Raw genomic sequence first — 17949 nt, forward strand, 5'->3', positions numbered from 1 at the left:
TGTTGACAATTGCTATATCATGTCGCACTGTTTGCTGGACGTTTAAATGTTGTACACTTCACGTAGCGAAGCCACGTCAGGCTGAATGGCCTTTAGCTTCGCTTCGTTTTTCTGCATGTTTTCCAGAAATAAAATTTGTTCATTCATTCATTCATTATATAAAAATGACGAGTTATTGTATTACTAATTTCCGCTGAGTGGGCTTTTTCAATAGCTAGTCCCATTATAAGGCTCGTGCTTGTTTAGCAGAATACATTAAAGATACGTAGCGTTAATTTTGAAGCGGTCATAATACAGTAATCGCTCGCGTAAGTCATTCTATTTCTCCTTTAAACGCCCGCATACGGATGTCGCACATTATTCTGACATCTGACGCATATTTGAAACTGTGTCAGTGTTTCATATCAAATGCATAGGCGGGATATATAAATGTATAGGCGGGAAATAGCAAAGGCGGGATATTCGATTCCGGTTGGTAATTTGGAATTTGCCCAATGCTTAAGGAAACGTTTGGCTTTTATGAAGTTCTATTTCCAATGTCTGCCCGGGCGCATTGTCTGCATGCCTTCATGCGCGTCGAGCGGCTCGCCTTACCAAAGCGCGTTTTTCTTCCTGCCTTGAAGCAATACCCAATACGTCTGGCTGGAAACATATTGAGCTCTTCGGTTACAGCCCACTGTTTCGAGTATTCTTTAAAGGACACCGGAGACACCGTGTCCGTTAGTGCCGAAGTATTTGTCCTCGCGCCTTCTCTATGCTTTCGTCACTTACATAATTGCACTGTATACGTTATGCATGCACGAGATTTCAGCTCAAGTCACCCGGTCACCTTGCATGTTTTCTAGCTGGTACCTCGCAGTGTAGCTGTCAGCCTTCTATATACGTACTTGGATGCGTTAATATTGTATAAATATCGCGGATGCAGGAAGGGTAACATTATTCGCATAACCTTATTAAAGGGCAGTGCAGAGTACTTGAAGCCTTCAGAAGGCGTCCTCCTCACGTTCATGTATACACCTATAGAACCACTGTACTAAGTGTGAGAATGAGTGTGCAGAATTCTTCGAGTATATTGTCAGCATTCCTTACTGCACAACGACACACTCACTCTGCGTGTAAGCTCTAAAAGCGGGATTGGCTATAGTTAAGCCTCTGCTTTTTATATATTGGTGTGCGTAACATTGGTATCAACAAGATAAGTCTTTGTTGCTCTTTACTGGAACAGCCACCTCCAGGGCGACCTTTGACAACGTGCGAAACTGCGGACAATGTTACCTTACTGGTTCGTTATTCGTAACGGCAAAGCGGAAATTTCCTTTTCTTAGTAATAGTCACTTGTCGTTTTGTTGAACTTTTCTTTACCAAAACGACGATCCGCAACCGGCTTAATTTTGATCGTCTGGGCTTCTGCAATGTGCACACAAATCAAAATACACGAGCGTTCTTGCCCATTACCTCCAGCGAAATGCGGCCGCGGGACCGAAACCATCCGTATCAATATTATATATCAGCGCGATGCCACGGCCGCAATAGCCATGGGCGTCCGGAGGGGGGTGCAAGGGGGGGGCAGCTGCCCCCCCCCCCCCCCATGGAATTTCGGATAATATTTTTCTATGCAGTTGCGATAAGCTACACAGCTTGATTAGCACACTCAGGTCCTGGCCTTCAGGTTTGCCATTCAATTTCGCAACTTACAAACTACTGACTAATCTTGCCTGTCATGTCACGGCAGTTAAAGAAACGCTGCCAGTGCTGAATGCCCCCCCTCTCCTCCCCCCCCCCCCTGCGTATGCGCCCCCCTGCAAAAAGTTCTGCGGACGCCCTTGGCAATAGCTACCACTTATTAAGAATACCCAACAATTACACGTCATTATAGCAGCTCATTAGCCTCTTTACTGACCTTGACAGCGTCGAACACTCTTTAATCGCTTTGTTTACCCCGTTTACTCGGGTTCCTAGAAGTATTTCGACGCTGCAAGCTGCGCACGGGCACTTGCGACGGCGTCGGGCATGCACTCAACCACTGGGAGTCCCAACTGACTTGACTCTGTGTTGTTGGCTCACCCATCAGATGAGCAGGCCGGCGTGTTACGCTTCTTTATCGACGTGCCCCATCTTGTCTGTTCGGCACTTCAGCGATAACCGATGTTGTCGCGGCCCCTTCAGCGGCGGCGTATGCGCGCTTAACGGCAACTTCCACTCAATTGTCACTCGCCCTGTGGGGATCGTGTGCAAAAGGTTTTGTCGGCAGCGCTGGTGTCGCGTTTCGCCACGCTGTAATACAGTGGACACTTTATATACTGTACCGCGTATACACTTAGTGTCAGAGTTTGTGCGAACCGCATGAACCAACTCCAACGAGAACGAACCTTGTGACCTCCCGCGTCCTGCGGTTGCGAGTCTTTATCATCTCACGACACCGACGTCAGAGGCTGTGATTACGAGGTAAGCAAGATCGCTATTCCAGCGTTCTCCTTGTCCTGAAATTTTTAAAGCTTTTCCTTTGTAAATAATCGCTGCCGTCAGGTGGCCTATACGATCATAAAATCTTGTATTTTTTTAGAGCAGTTTTATCGTAAGAACGCTTTTGGAACCACTGTTTTGTACTCGTCCTTCGGCCCCTCGCGAGCGGGGGTTACTCGCGGGGCGTATTTTAACCCCATGAAAGGCTTCTAAACGTTGAAAAACAAAAGAATGAACAAAAATACTAACGCGCGCGAGAGAGAGAGAGAATACAACTTTATTGTCGTCAGACATTATGGAGGTATAGGTGATCCACCAGGTTGAACCTGGTGGCCACCTCCTCTGCTCTCTGTATGGCCTGGAGCTGAACTCCCAGGCTGGTACAAACGCGAGAAACACGGGGCCCAAAGAGCTCACTCGTATGCACGATAGCGTGTGGACTCGGCAGAAAAAAAAAACGACCTGTTTCACTTGGGTTAAAGCCGAGCAGGCGAGCCGGCACCTTTAAGGTATACGTTCAGGCACTCTTCTAAGTATATTATATTATTACGTGTGTGAGCGTGTAGTTTCACGTTCTCCTCTAAAATACATGCATATAAACACGCGCTTTCCTTCTACCGACGTGGCTTTTTCAAAGACGACAATATGCTGTAAAAACAGAGCAACGGTTTCCTGTTGACTTATGCCTCTGCGTTGCAGGGGAAAGAAAAAAGAATCAAATATGTATCTGTTTATATAAAGGTTACTGTGGGTTCGAGGAGCGTGCCGGACGGCCGCGTGTTGCTACAGTGACGAGACACGTGCGCTCTTTCCGCCTGTTTCCCGTTGCTATTTTAAACAAAATTACAACACATCGACAGTCAACTACGCGATCAATGATTGCTTAAGTACTTCAGTGCACTGGCCCACTTGCATGTTGTCGTGGCATACGCAGTTGACGCTTGTTAGTGGCTTAACTGGTGGGCTTTGTTAAGAAAAGAAAAAAGGAAAAGGCGTAAGAGCAACGATAGCGCCAACTTGATACTATTCCCACTCAAATCACTGCCGACACCTTGTAGACTTCATGCCCTCTCATTGAAATTTGTACAGCGCTCTACTCTCAATTGCGATAAAGCAACAAAACAGACAAAAAAAGAACATGGCGGTCACTGGCCCGAAAACAAGTGACAATAACGATGAGGTCAGAGAAAAACTACTCAGCCGATGACGACGAGAATTTCGACGTCGGTACGACAACTGACGAGTCACCGAACCTATAGGGATCAAATCCTGAACGGCCTTGATTGGCTTCGCTGTCGACCTTCAGCTGGTTGAGGAAATGTCTTGATGGTAAACATGAAGTTGATTCCTGCGACTGCCTGGGCAACAAAGCCTGCCCGTTGAGACAGAGTGAGAAATTTGGGGTGTATGAAAGGACGTACTGCAACAAGCACAATTAACAAAGACCCACATGCATAGTAAAATACATCATGTGTACGGCTCAGGTCAGTGTCCAGGAATAATAAAAGCCTCATCCTAGCGCCAAAGCGTTAGCAGCACTGCTCCAAAGTCCAATAATATGTGAATGTACCTAAAAGCAACCTATTTCATTGGCGTTTGTACATCAAGAAAGGGCCAGCATTTCCTCATAAGTACACCTCATAGTTCTTAAGGCAACAAGCGATGCGAGTGTAGGAGACTCCACCCCCTTTGACTATTCTCAAAGTTGGCATAGTTCGCTCGACCATCCAGTGCCGTCACCGCTCTGATTCATTTTTCAACGTCAGCGCAGCCACCCAGTGTCGCAAGCTGTCGACACTTCCCAACTCGGAACTTTAGTAAGAAAACCCCTTTGCCCAGTGACCGCATAGTGACAGCAGAAGCGAATAGGAGAAGCCTAGCTGAAACATAATCCAGAAAAAAAATGAAGCTATATGATTCGCACTTTACACGTATAGTTCAGAGCACATTGGCGAAGTTGCGAAACACAACCAGCGGAGTTCACTGAAGTCTTTTAAGCGCGCTGTCGGCCTATAGGCGAACCAAACAGGAAGCCACTCGGCTCTCAGAGGACGTTTCGTCCAGCACACTGTCTTCGCCAGCAGTGCACAACGCCACCCACACACGTCACTGAACCACCACCTTTCAACGCAACCGACCACCTCAGTGTCGCAAGTTCGAACGTTCTTCCAGACTCGCAGTCGCCTCCGTGGTTCTAGCGGGACGTCCAACGACTCTCGTCGCTGAAGTCAAACTGGCATGCGGACGTAATACTTCTGTACTCGCGGGAGCATCCCACCGCTCGTCACACACACTCGCACACCCGCGGTGAACGCAACAGGGTTCTCCGACTCCTTGTTTTCGCTAGCTCCGAGGCGAACTTTGCGAGCCCGCTGCTATTTCTGGGTTCCCCCCGCAAGTTTCTGGCTCCCGCACCTCCCTCCATTTAGCGAACCCGAACTTCCCTCTCTTTTTTCGCACTACAGCGAGCTGAGCGCTTTCTTGCACGCTCTCGTGCTGCGATCGCACCGCGTGTTGGATTGTGTAGATCCCCAACAGGCGGCAACCGACCCCGCGCCGCACGGCATCGCTCGTTTGCCGCGCTACGCGCGTGTGCGTGCACGAGTGTGTCGATGACAGCGGGTGCGATGGATGGCAGCCCAGCTGAAGCCGCGGCACCGGCCGTCTCTACTACCGTGCGTATATATCTCTTGTTTATTTTCCCAGGCTTGAGCCTCTAACAACAGCGGGAGTGCTCGCAACTCCTATGGCGTGCATTAAGGTGTAGTTCTATATTTGGCTCACCCCACAGGGAATTCTCGTACACACATCCCAGTGGATCACGTGCACACAGCCTCGACGGAGCACGTGTTAGCTCGTCAATGTGGAGTTAAGTGGGGCCAGCTGTAATGCCTGTACGAAAGAGTATAGCGAGCACTCCATCGATTTTCTTTTGAGCGTATCGTTTCTATTTTTTTTTATCTTCATTGCTTTCTTTTTGCCATTCGCCTATAATCTCTTCTTCGATGTAATTCACCAAAGAGTTCGAGTAAATGAAATCTCCTGCTGTCCTTCAACTTAACGTTTCCGTAAACGTTGTTTCAGCTTGATTTTAATGTGTGCTTCTGTGAATCGGGGAGAAGCGTTTCCTTCAATTACAGGACCGTGCGGAACATGGGCACGGAGCCTGTTTCGACAGGCACTGGCCCTACTTTTGCCATATGAGGTGCCGTGCGCGGTCACGATATTTCGACATATGTTTTCATTGATAAATACCACTAACCACTAAATGATACCACTAACTGAACTCTACACAGCGGACAAATGTCCGTTATGTTCAATACCTATTCCGCCTTCTCAGCCGTGACTCATTGGTTCCTGCATGCTTCGTCAACAAAACCGTGTTTTCTAACTTATACGTGGGGCTATAATTCACTAAATTTGACTACTGGCTAATGATGCCGTTCTCGAATATACTATAGTTCGTCCATTGAGTTTTTCTACGATTGACGTACCTTAGGCGCAGTTTCTGAACAAACCTACCGCAGGTCGTAGTACGTCTATATATGAATCCGCAATGTTCGGTTTTAGAGCATGAACGTACGCTTTTGTCAAGCTGTTCGCACCTTGTTCATAGGAAAGTTTCATTAGACGTACTACAGCTGGCACGCGATCATTAGTTGTGAAACCCTCACGCGTGCCTGATTTCAACCGTCGATACGTAAGGACAAACAAACAAAAAAATTATAAAGTAGGGGTATAGCGTTTAGGACGTATAATTGCTGTGTATATCACCATGTCATTGTGGCAACAACCATGATGACTGTTAATATCTTGCAGAGTCCGCGCCAGTGCTTTCCAGTCCGAATGTGGTTCAGCAGAACCGCTGTCTCGAAAAACTTGCTCTTCTCTCCCTCTCCTCCCCTCCCCCCCCGGAAAAAAGAAACATAAGTAAAACAACAAAAGAAGCCTAGGAAATGTTTCAAATGGGAAAGCGAAAGGAAGAAGGAAGAAACGGAAGGCAGAGGAATAAAAAAAAAACAGGTTCCAGAAGACGTAAGCTTTCACCGTTACTTCCGCGGACTTCAACACCGAGCTATCTTGCCAGCAAAGGAACGCCGGAACTCGTTCGGTCGCTTGCGTTCGGTCTTTTTGGCTCCTTCAGTGGCGGCATGGTTGGCTTTTGGCAACGGATGCCGTCAAGCCTGGCTGACTTCAGTTGTAGTCGGAATAGATAAAGGCGCTGAAAGTTACACTGGTGCAGAGAAGGGACCGGAATAAGCGACATCGCAGCTCGAAGCGTCTCTCAGGGAACAGTCTGTGCATCCTTGCGGACACTATTGAGAACCCCTGCCGTATTAAAGGCACAGTTGGTTTACCTTCGTCCACAGTGCTACAAATCAAAGAACGGATGGTCGCTTCCAGATGTATCACACGAAAAAAAAAATAATAATACTGTTCTACCAACGATAACCTGCCTGAAGTACGACTGGATAGGTCAGGGTTATCGCCCGTCTTGTTCAGGCAGAATATTTGCGGCTTGAATGAGTTTCTTTATTTTTTTTTACGTGTATTACTGAGAAAGCAGCCGCGGATAATTTTAATATCGCGCGCGCAGCAGCATACTGTTAAAAAAAAAAAATCTCCGGAAGTGTCGCTGTCACAAGCGTGATATTGGCGAGCAAAGGGAGAACTCGGTCATGTCAGTGAAGTTTCTTTCTTTCTTCTTTTTTCTTAAGAATAACGCTTCCAGTAGACAGCTTCGACGCAGCCATCGTTGAACTTGCAGCAATAATCGCTCACCCGCAAAGCCTCGCATTAGATATTTTCAATAGCGAAGCCACTGATTATAGCATCTTGTCAAACAAGCTACCGAACGTGCTTCTGAAAAAAAAAAAAAGAAAGAAGAAACGGTATCAGGAACATCCAGGGGGAAGTTGCAGACCTCTGAATCCGCCGGGAGAAAAACGGTTACACGGAGAACCTTCGCGGTGCAGCGCGAAACCGCGCATGTGTTCCTCCAGCTTTCGTTCCCATGTGAAGTCTCGGACATACATTCTTACCACAAGAGGCGCCGAGGCGAGGGAGAGAGTAGAGAGCAGCTGCCAAGCGAACACCAGTCGCGCCGCGGGCGTGAAGATCGGCCGAAGATACAAGGCCGCTGATAAACAACAAACGAAACGACGAAAACAAATGGGAGAGGAGTGTAGGGGAGGGTTAAAGAGAGATGAGAAAGTGTCGCAGCACTTTCTAAAGCGAGTATACGGCACCCGGTTTCTGGGATGGTCTTCTTGCTGATCTCGTGTCACTGGAACTGGGTTGGGGGAAGGGGTGTGCCAGGGAAAGAGAGCCTCGAAGGGCACTCTCATTACCCTGTTAAGTGCCCTCGACCGGCAGCATACGATTCGATAGAAGGGGTGGAGGGAGAGGGGAGGGTTTAGGAGGTGGCTCTAAACGTCGGGGCCTCCACCAGAAAGAATGGCCTTCGAAACATACCCGCAGGGGTAGTTGACGGAGGAGATACGACTACGCTGGGATCGGTGCCCCTTCGAGAATGGGGGAGTGCCACCGGGATTCCAACGGGGGCGAAGGACGGATGCCACGGCAGACAACCGAGGTAAACACCGTCCGGCTGCGTTCTTGCTGCGACCGTTTAGAGCGCCGTACCAGAAGAAGTCAAATGATCCGGTATGGTGCCGCGTTTACTATTACTAATGATTTCAAGACCACGATGCGATTGTGAGGGAGATTTCGAGTTAAACCTCTGGTTCTGTAAAAAAAATGTGATCATGAAGCAGTATCTTTTTTGCTGGTCAGATATAGCCTACTGAGTAGTTTTTACATTGAAGCTCTCATAGTTTACCCTGTTCCGTCGTCGTCGTCGCAGTAGTAGTAGTAGTAGTAGTAGTAGTAGTAGTAGTAGTAGTAGTAGTAGTAGTAGAAGTAGTAGTAGTAGTAGGCGTCACACAGGTCACGTGACCAGAGGGGAGTGAATAAATGAAGAAATAAAACGAAATGATGACGATGATGATGCTAAATTATGATGATGATGATACACGTGATCTCGCGCGCCTTTAGCTTCGCTGTGCAACGGCTTTCACTGCGTAGAACTGGCTGAATTTTGTATAGTTAAACTTCGTTGTTCAGTTTTTTGGAACTTAAACTTTTTAACATATTTTATGCGGGCAACTGAACTGCACAATCGCGTGTGACGTGTTTTGATGCCGTAGGACTCACTAACACAATAATAAAAAAACACATTTCAAGTAAGAATAAATTCAGATGATTATTGCCCTTCTAGTAATTCCTGACTCCTCAAATTAAAAAAGAAACACAAAAAAAAAGAACAGGCCGCGTAGGACAAGCATGAGCTCGGGATTTCGCGATCGAGACACGAGTACGCATCAGTGCACGACGAACCGACGATAAGGGCACCGGGTTGCGCATTTGTAATATGCAGAGCGCTCAACGCATGGCAACGGCCGCGGCGCGCTATTGGCTGCGCGCACACAGGGACGCCGCTCCGGACTTCCGCCTAGCAACGGCTGCCACGACGAGACGACGCCGCTCTCCTTCTCGGGGTGCCTTTCGCGGGAATTTTAAACGGTGAACGCGGCCGCCGGGCCCCGTGGAATTTTCGTCGCCGCTTGTGAACTGCTAACTACTGCTCTCGCGTTGACCGAAGACGCCGTCGTCGCCGTAGGGTTCGACTGTGCTTTGTGCATTTTGTTTTGTTATAACGGTCAACACGTTCGCCCATGAACATTTGTGTTGTCGCCACTGTCTTGGCGCTGCAGCAAGACGCGATCGGCCGTTGTGTTCTACTGTGCGTTTCTTTTTTTCTTTTTTTAACAGTGAACACGCTCGCCCTTGAATATCTGTGCTGTCTGCTGTGTCTTTTGAGCCCTCGCGTTGTCGCAAGACATAATCGTTGTTGTGTTGGACTGATTGCGTTTGTTTATTTTTTTAACGCTGAACACGCTTTCACGTGAATATATGTGTTGTCGCCAGTGTTTTTTTGTGATCTCGCGTTGTCGCAAGACGTGATCGCCGTGGGTTTGAGTGTGCCTTGTGTTTTTTTAATTATTATTTTTTTTCGCGGCTGTTCTTGCCAACGCATTTCGCAGAGCCCTGCAACGCCGGTGTTGTACGGCTATGACCACGGAAAACAGCGCATGTGAGACGTCGGCGCGCCGCGCGATCGAATGCGTTGAAGACAATGACAGTTCATCGCCTGACGTTGACGTGGTTCGGGCGAACGTCACTGATGAACAAGACGCCTGCAGCTGTGTAGAAGGTTACGGCTTGAAGACAAACACATCGTGGGTTGTAGATTTCGTGAAGTCAACAGCAAGGTGTGAAAGGTAATACAAAAATGGTGTTTCATAACTACAAAAATAACTTGCAGCATCTTCTGTGGTGATTTAATTGGCGATAATGTCCAATGATGAGCTGTCTCAATTAGGTCGTAGTATGTGCACTTGAGCAGTCTCAATTAGGTCGTATTAGCTGTGCTCGTTCTACTGCCTTAATTGAATTTTGTGTGTATTTCTTTTTTAGTAAATTGGCAATGTCAATCTGGCTCCCAATCTCTGGCCGATGCAACCTTGGGTCCTTGCTGGTTGTTGTTTGTAATTTATCTATATTCTGTCAGTCGCGGTGCTGTCAATTCTTTCCAACTGAGCTTCAGTCAATCCTTCTAAGGTGTTATGTATGCCCAGATGCGTTAATCTCTCTATCCTGGTGCTTTCGGGCAAGCCTAGGGCCTGCTTAAAAGCTTTCCTTACGAACATATTGATTTTGTCCTTTTCTGTCTTGTTCCATTTAAGCCTAAGAATGCTATCCTCCTTCATTCCGCGATACTTGTATGTGATTTTCCTGATCAGCCAGTTGCCTTAGTGACCTTAGTCACTATTTTTATAAGAGTATTGATGTTATTTCCCTTCGACTCAATTTTGAGTACAAGGACCCTATATTTTGTTCAATGATGGGGATTCCCCCCACGTTTTTCGTGCAAGTCTGTATCTCCGGGCCACCTGCTGGTTAAGTATGGGTCTGTAAAGGAGTTCTGATTTCTCTGGTGAAAATTCAAGCCTAGTGCCTGTGAGGTAGACTTCCACTTCATCTACCACTTCCTGTAATTTCTGTTCTATTTACCCATCACTGCCTTGCGAGATCCATATGGCAACATCATCCGTGTATACGGAGCAATTGATTCCTTCGATGTCTTCACGTTTTTCTGACAATCCTGTCATAATGAGATTAAGAGCATGAGCGATATCATGGAGCCCTGAGGTGTAACTAAACTGTCCATGCTCCTCCCCTCAGACTCGAGTTCCCCCATGTTGAAGGTAACATTCCTATTCGTTAGGAAGTATCGGTTGTAATTGTATGATCTTTCTCCCAGGTTTAAGTTGGTGACCTAAGTGAGTATGGCCAAATGTGCAGGTTTGTGGAATACTTTCGTGAGATCCAGCCATAATGTAGCTCTGGTTCACATTGCGTTCTGATTGCTCTGATTATTTTCCCATCCTATGGTACCTGCGCCATAAGATAGGAAAATAACTAGAACACAATTACTTATGTGGCTGCGGCAATTTTCGATTTTGTTTTGCCAACCGCTTACGCCACGTATAAAGGGGGCCAAGTGCACACATAATACAACTTAATTGAGACGGCTCATCATTGGACATTATCCCCAAAACAAGAAGTTAAATCATCACAGAAGATGTTGCAAGTTATTTTTGAAGTTATGAAACATAATTTTTGTATTACCTTTCACACCTTGCTGTTGACTTGACGAAGTCCACAACCCACGATGTGCTCGTTTTCAAGCCGTAATCTTGTACCCAGCTGCAGGCGTCTTCTGCATCACTGATGTTCGCCCGAAGCACGTCAACGTCCGGCGACGAACTCTCATTGTCTTTAACGCATTCGATCGCGCGGCGCGCCGACGTCTCACATGCGCTGTTTTCCGTGGTCATAGCCGTACAACACCGGCGTTGCAGGGCTGTGATATGCGTTGGAAAGAACAGCCGCGAAAAAAAAAATAATAAAGAAAACAAACGCACACTCTAACAAAGCAAAACGCACAAAGCACAGTCGAATCCTACGGCGACGGCGGCGTCTTCGGTCAGTGCGAGAGCAGGCAAAAACTTTCTTTAGGTTGGACGACACAAAATCAAGACGTCCGCTCGGTTTGAACGCTTCACGAAGACTGCTTTATTTGTTCACTATTTACAGTGCTCTCGTAGAGAGGGAAAATGAAAAGGAGAATAGAAATACAGAAACAACAAGCACAGTCCAAAAGAGTTTTCTCTGCACCCCGCACGTGCAACAGACTTGAAGAAGAGAGGGAGAAAAGGCCTTCCCTGTGTTTTGGGTTACGGTCCCTGTGGCTTTCACTGTTCTTTCACGGGGTGGGGGTGTAGGTCGTAAAACGACGATGTCAAGGACGTTCTCCGCTCTTGCCGTACGCGTCGTCGCCTCCAAACTGCGGGCCGCTGCGGTTGCAACCCCGAAAACGCGTCCCCCTCGAGTTGCCCTTCTTCCTTCTTCCTCCTTTTTGGCCGCGGGGTCTCCCAATTAAAGCTGCCCCGAAGTGGGGGGCTGCTTCCCAACATTGCGAAAATACAACAAGGCGAAAGCACAGGCGGCGACGAAAATTCCACGGGCCCCGGAGGCGCACGTTCACCGTTTAAAATTCCCGCGAAAGGCACCCCAAGAACGAGAGTGCATCGTCGCGTCGGCGAGGGCGAGGCGGCCGTTGCTAGGCGGAAGTCCGCGACGGCGTCCCTGTGTGCACGCAGCCAATAGCGCGCCGCGGCCGTTGCCATGCGTTGAGCGCTCTGCATATTACAAATGCGCCACCGGGTTCACCTTATCTCTGCCTTCTGTTTGCTATGTGCACACGGTTAACTCCTCAGCCTATCTGCTGCCTAGATAATGCGGCAACTCAAGCATTATGCCGCTTGCTCGCCTATCAAGCTCTTAACGAAGCATGTTTTTCGCTTCTATCTGCGGCCGTGTGAAAAGTCACGCGCCGATCTTACTCTCCACTTGGCGCTGAAGACATTGTTAATCACACCGGACGATGACGTCACTCTTCCCTATACGTGCAAAACGATTGGAGCAACCTTATCGACGCGAAAGTTTTGATTTCACTCTGACATAATTTTGTTTGCTTGACGATATTAGGAGCGGCAAGGCGATGGATGATAATTTCTAGCATTCAAATGTAGTTCAAATGAATACAGAGATTCAAAATAAGGAAAGAAAGTCAAACTAATAATTCTTTACACGCGAGTATGTTTCTTTTTTTTTTGCGCGTGTATAATTAAGTGCGCATGCTGGTCTGTATCACTTTCTTTCTCGACAACGCTGATATTGCATCAAAAATTCTCCGTTTATAGCTATGTTATTGGCAGCATTCAAACATGCTGCAAATTAATACAAAGATGCAAAATGAATGTGCTCTTTTGTATCCTGTGTTTTCTTTGGTGTATATTAGGTATTAAGTTTTCAGGTAGTGTGTATGAAGTATTATTATACTGTATACTATCATTAAATTAGCTATTGCATATTAACAGCTGAGCTATTTAAGCCAGCCGTAAAAACTTTGGTGTCCACAGAAAACCACAGGTGAGCATGCGCCACAGGAATTGGACAAGCCCCACTAGCGAGTACAGCAGGTGCGAGCGTTAAAGGAAAACTCTGCTCGGCGAAGTGGAGCACGTGAAACACGTGAAAGGGAGAGAGAGAAAGAGATAGAAAGAAAGCGATAGAAAGAAATAGAAAGATAAAAATAGAGAGGAATGAAGGGAATGAAGGGAATAAATTCATAAAAAATAGAAAGAGAAAGACATATAAAGAGAGACAAAGAGATAGAAAGAAATAGTCACGAAAAAGAGATAGAAAAAAAAACGGAGAACAAGACCGAAAGAGAGAAATAAATAGAAAGAAAGGGAAGAAAAATAAATAGAGATAGAAAGAGCGAGAAAGAGGAAGAAATAGATAGAGAGATAAAAAAAGGAATATAAAGCAACAGGTACGAAAACAGATACAGGAAACACGGAGGAAGAGAAAGAAAGAAAAAAATAAAGAGAAACAAAGAAGGCCACTTAGCTCCGCTCTTTCTTCAGGCTTGGCACCACTAGTACCAAGCGGCCATAATTTTTTTCCCTCCTTCTATGCTTTACCTAGTGTAAGCATAGTGTAAATCTAGTGTAAATGCATGAGTATAAACGAGAAAAAAAAAAAGACCGGGAATACAAATCTAAAAGTAAGGCCTAATATATACTACGAAGCCGTGTTGCGGAATGGGCGCCTCCATTCCATTTCAATTCCATTCCGGGGAATTAGAACTTGCAGCAATTCCATTCCTTCCAATTGCTCGGAATGAAAAAGACTTAGCCCATTCCCACTTCGGGAATGGCCGGGCAGTTCAATTCCATTCCTGTAATTCCTCAACGTCGGAAAGGCATCTTGATAGTTTTATCAAGTTGAGAATGAGCGTAAGCTGACGTCATCAGATGCATTAAGAACTGCAAAGGTGCGCAAAACACGTCACCAAGGCCGAGGGATAGTAGCTTGGTGACATATCTCCTGCAGTACAACCACCCTATTAATTCCCATAGGGGCAGTTCTCCCGCTATCTATAGTATTTGCATGGTCAGCATGTTTGAACGAATGGCGATGTTTTCATATTGTTTAAGCTTAAATGTGTTAATGCTAAAATGACGACATAGCGCATTTTTGCGCTGACAAAAGTATTGTTCAAGAGGACTAAGCAGTTTTGTCGCGCGTGTGGAGCGGTCGTGAATATGGAGCAAACTAAGATTTGGTAAATCGGGAACAAAACCCTCTAGATCTGCTGGTATTAGTTGGAACAGTGCACCGTTTGGGCACCTTGTGCCTTTGCACCGAATACGCAACACTGGGCCGCACTGCTCGTCAGCACTAGCTCACGCTTGTCAAGCGCGCCTAGCAAGCACGGATGGGGTGAGGATAACGGAGGGAATACAGCGCAAGAGAAGACGGGGAAAAGGAAGGGCGACGCATACAGATCCAATGTCTAACCAATACGCCCAAGGCTCGATACTAAGTGGGGACAACATTCTGTGTTCGCCTATGCGCAGGTATGCAATGTCTTCCTTGATGCAAAAGTTATTTATGTGTGTCAGGTAGTAAACTACTCGTGAGATAAATATCAGGCTATGCATGGAGTATTTGCCATTTTCGTGTGGGGGTATCAATGGGGGCCGACGCGAGGGATAATTGCTCCGTGAAAATACTGCTTTATTGTTAAATTCGAGGCTCTGACTAACTACCGTTTGAATTAAGTTTTAAAAACAGCGCGTAGACGAAAACGTTCTCTATTTTCGGAAAAAGACGTAATTCCGTTCCGTGCAAAATGCGCTTAATTCCATTCCCATTCCATTCCTCCAAGCGCTGTCCCCATTCCATTCCGGGGTCGCGAAAATGTGGAATGATTCCGGAGTCATTTCAATTCCGGAGTAGCAACTCCGCAACACTGCTACGAAGATACGTCGACATTCTCTGACCTGACGATGCACGTCAAGTCCTGTCACAAGAATGCACAATAAATCAGACATAAGAGAGAACACGCTAAAAGAAAGAAAGAAAGAAAGAAAGAAAGAAAGAAAGAAAGAAAGAAAGAAAGAAAGAAAGAAAGAAAGAAAGAAAGAAAGAAAGAAAGAAAGAAAGAAAGAAAGAAAGAAAGAAAGAAAGAAAGAAAGAAGTTTAGCTTGATAAGTTTAACATTATGTGTACTGAGCATGTTGCTCGCATCTAGAGATCCTTGGAGAGGCACTACGGCTTCCATTTGCAAAGTATCTGTTGGTCACGGAGTTATATGAGTCAAGAGCATTTTCCGGTTCATGGAATCTGCTATCCAACACCACTAAGTTACGTATCAAAAAGTAATTGTAGATTGGGCCTTTACATGGACAAATTTGACCCCTTTCCCCTTTTATACCTTGTTTTTGCGCTGCGTTCTGATGGTAAGGGGCTCAGTGAGAAAGAATCGGGAATTGCAGGGGAGAAGGACCCCCCCCCCCCCGGTCCCCCTAATGGAGAACTCAGCGCACGTCTATGATACTTGCACTATCAGATGTCGACGAAGACTCGTGTGGATGAAGATGAATCAATGTATAAATTAATTTTCGCTCATATATTTCAGAAAACTGATAAATAATAATGTGTTATAAGAATGAAGTCTTGCTCTCTATTGCATCGCTTGCTCTTTTTTCTCATCTATGGCTCATGGTGGGTTGCTTCGCTACGTTGAGTTGCTTCGCATTAAAGGTTCTTGCACAGACAAATTAAGCTCGCCAGTTGGTGACAGTGATATCCAAAACGGGACTAGCGAATTTGGTAAAAAACTAATTGCTACTGGAACTTGTCGCTCTCAACGCTGATCTTTCGATGCGCACTCGAAATAGCAATATACTTACAATTAAAGTGCTGAATTGACGACGTCACATTTAGTGGAATAGGTTAGTGGCCACACATGCCAAGGGAACAACACTGACGCAAGTTTCTTGCTAAATTCTTAATCTTTTACGTTGTTTCTATAGTTATTTTGATCAATCGAAAAAATATGTCTCATTCGTGACATGGTTCACATTTGACTAATGACCTCAACTCACCCGATTCTCGGCCAATACCCCGTAAAATGGGCGTGAGCTATTGCTGGAGGAAAACCGAGACAACCATAATACCGCAGAATATCGACATTTTTGTCTTTCCTCGAAATATACATGGTTTTTTTTTAATTGAAAAATTGGGTAAAATCACACGATTACGGTGCCGTACACCTTCCTTACACGTTTGTCAACGGACGGCTGGTCTGGCTTCCTCCCCGCCGTGCCCTTTCTGTGGCAGTGATGAGACAATGGATCATTTCCCCTCATCCTGTCGTCGGTTCGCTTACGCAAGCCTGGGGGTTCCACAGGCAACATCAAGTTCTTTGTCATTAGCAGAGGCACGGGAACCCAACTTTATAGTGATTCGAAATGTGGAGACCTGTCGGCACCTCTTTCGCCTAGTCACACAACACCCTTCACATCCACTCATATCACAAATTGAGAACCGTCCCGGCACGCAAATACACCGTGTGTACCAACAGTACATTTCACGGCTTCCTGCGTCGACACATTGGCCGCCGGACTTGAACTATCCGCCCTGGTTGCTAGAGCTACCAACTATTGAAACGTCAATAGAAGGACTGCGTAGTAAACATGACGTACCAGCCATTGCCGCTCTGCAGTTGGCCTCACATCACCTGTTTGACAGATACCAAGGCTACACTCACGTGTACACTGATGGCTCCGTCAACAAAGAGACTGCGACATCAGCATTCATCATTCCGGAGTTACATGAGGAACATGCATGTCGGCTGAGTCATCTTTCCTCTTCAACAACATCGGAGCTTGTAGCTATTTTGCTAGCCATCGGCTTTATTAAACTGTCAACGAGGCCCAGAAGGTGGGTCGTAATCACGGATTCCCTGGCGGCTCTTGCGGGTGTGGAAAATGCCACTTCAGGAAAAATAGATATACGTATAGTATACGCGATCTTGAAAGAGCTTTCAGAAGCTACGGAGTCAGGTCATCATGTGGCATTTCAGTGGGTTCCCAGTCACTGCGGAATCAAGGGAAATGAAATGGCAGATGAGTTGGCAAAAGCCGCTCATAATTACACACAAACCCACCTCATTCCTGCATCCCAATGTGATACAAACCGAATTTTACGAAGAGCAAAACGTGAATTATGATTATCCACCTGGTTCCCAGACATCACAAAAGAATCGATTCTGTACGCTGTTGACCCTAACCTTGAGTGCCAATTAGACCCCCAGCTCCCAAGACGCATCGACACACTCATTCATCGCCTAAGACTCGGAACCGCTTACACAAAGCACTTCTTATTTCGGATTCATCGTGCATCATCGTCAACATGTTCATGCGGCCACGACGACGAGGATGTGCATCATCTGTTGCTCGACTGTCCGAAGTACGACACGCATAGACAGCGACTCGAACAAGAACTTCACACGCTGGACTCTGAGCGAACGTTTTCCTTAGCGAAAATACTAGGCCCATGGCCGACCAGGATAAACCGTAAAGCAATGAAAGTGCTCCAGCGTTATTTTGAAGACACTAATATTTGCGATGGCTACTGAGTTCTTGAACTTGTACGACTGTATATATATATATATATATATATATATATATATATAATTTATTCTCTTATCTTAACAACTATGTGGAAAGGGGCAGCCGTCACCAAGCAATGGTGACAACAACTCCTTCATTTATTTTCTATTTCAATAAAAAAAAAACTGCAGTGCTCTTGTGCTCGAGCTTGGCCTTGTGTCGCAAATAGAAAATCATCATCGTCATGAACCGACACGCGGTCTCGCCTTCATTGACGTCTTCTGATTCGCTCCCAGAACAAGTGCGCCCATTCCTCCGGCGTGGGCTG

At 46.3% G+C, this 17949-nt stretch overlaps 1 protein-coding gene across 1 annotated transcript in view; it reads left to right on the top strand.

The window, feature by feature from the left end:
• Window positions 1–17949, top strand: part of LOC119383079 (zinc transporter 1) — a 55443-nt gene that overhangs the window by 16962 nt on the left and 20532 nt on the right. The gene's annotated exons all lie outside the window — the stretch shown is intronic.

Source organism: Rhipicephalus sanguineus, chromosome 2, assembly GCF_013339695.2.
Source record: "Rhipicephalus sanguineus isolate Rsan-2018 chromosome 2, BIME_Rsan_1.4, whole genome shotgun sequence".
Taxonomy (NCBI): domain Eukaryota; kingdom Metazoa; phylum Arthropoda; class Arachnida; order Ixodida; family Ixodidae; genus Rhipicephalus; species Rhipicephalus sanguineus.